Source organism: Pteropus alecto, unplaced genomic scaffold (genome assembly GCF_000325575.1).
Source record: "Pteropus alecto unplaced genomic scaffold, ASM32557v1 scaffold45, whole genome shotgun sequence".
In the NCBI taxonomy this organism is placed as follows: Eukaryota; Metazoa; Chordata; class Mammalia; order Chiroptera; family Pteropodidae; genus Pteropus; species Pteropus alecto.
In genome coordinates this window covers 6,130,839-6,132,407 of record NW_006442491.1, presented here as the reverse complement: position 1 = coordinate 6,132,407, position 1,569 = coordinate 6,130,839, and the positions used below count along the sequence as shown (strand labels likewise).

Genomic DNA, 1,569 nt, shown 5'->3' with positions numbered 1-1,569 from the left:
GGCACATGCAGGCCTTCTTGTTATTCATTTCCTGTTATTTTTAAGCTTCATAGATGAAGTCAGGGTTAATTCTTTTATTGGTTATTAAAAGTGTTGGTGACAAAGCCAAGTAGGAAGATAGCATCTTTCTGAGGGGCAATCCTGTAGAATAAGTTGAGTATTTGCTTGTGAAATCACGGTTTAAGCGTTAAAAAAAAAAAAAAAGGCCACAATTTTGCAATTCCTCTGATCAAAGGGTGGAGTTCATTTCTCCATCCCTTTAATCTTGGTTGCCCATGGACATGTTTTAGAATAAAGGAACATTAGCAAATGTGACATGAATTGAAGATTAAAGAGTGAATTGAGGCTTGTCTTCTCTGGTTCTACATGAAACCTTCAGACCACCATGCAAAGAAGCCCTAGCTCGCCTGATGAAAATAAAGAACCACATGAAGGAAAATCCATCCACCCCAGCCACTAGCCACTAAACCATCAGACATGTGAGTGATGACATTTTAGACCAACCAAACATCAGAAGACTCACCAGCTGACCACATATACATAATGGAGCCCAGAAGAGGCCAAACCAGTTGACTGGTCCAGAAGAAATTCTTATCCAATTCACAGAATTATTAACTAAATAAAATGGTCGACCTTTTAAGACACTAAGTTTCAGTGTAGTTAATTACAAAAGCTGATATATATGGCAAACCAAGGTAAGCTCATTTGAAAAACAGAAGTGCACAGCTCAAATCACATCAGTGTAAAAGACAAGCAAGAAGTGAGAACATAGTGAATTTTGTTTCTCCGGATTTAGTTAAAGTTCAGATAATACATTTTCCAAAGAAAAATGAAGTGACAAAAAATTTTAGAAAGCAGAGCTTTTATTAAAGAGAGCAAGATCCTATATCTAGCTATCTTGCAGCTTGTCAAAAGGTCATCTAAGATATTCTAAACAACGTTACAAACATATGTGATCTATAGGACCTGTCCTTATGAGGTATAGAAGAAAACTTCTCTGCTTAATCATTGAAACATTTCATATTCTGTTTAATTGTTTTTACTATCTAAAGAGTTCTACCTTCATTCACATAATCAATTCACAAACATTCATCACCATATATTGTGTTAAAGCACTGTGCTTGATACTTAAGGAAAACCACTTCCTACCCTAATGGAGCTTATTCATCAAGGAGGTTGCAAAAAGCTCCCCTTTGGAAATAATGCTTGAGCTGATATCTTAAGGATGCATGGCATTAAGCAAACAATTTAAAGAATAAACTCTTACCTGGGCAGAGCAATCAACAAATGCAAAGGCCATACATTGGAAGAGAGAAAGTGAGCAAGAATGAAGGACTGAAAAAAGAATAGGTCTACAGCCATGCCACCCTGAACAAGCCCGATCTCATCGGATCTCAGAAGCTAAGCAGAGTCAGCCCTGGTTAGTACTTGGATGGGAGACCACCTAGGAAGACTAGGTGCGGTAGGCATAAAAAATAAATAAAAAATAAAAAATAAGGGATTGCAAGCTGACAAGGTCCCTGCAATCTGTGAGGTCAACCAAGGGTTGCCTTGTGAAAGAAAGAGAGA

General features: G+C 37.5%; 1 pseudogene; it reads left to right on the top strand.

Moving 5' to 3' along the window:
• The first annotated feature begins 1,350 nt into the window (after nucleotides 1-1,350).
• LOC112471254 lies at nucleotides 1,351-1,469 on the top strand (annotated as a pseudogene).
• The last annotated feature ends 100 nt before the right edge of the window (nucleotides 1,470-1,569 follow it).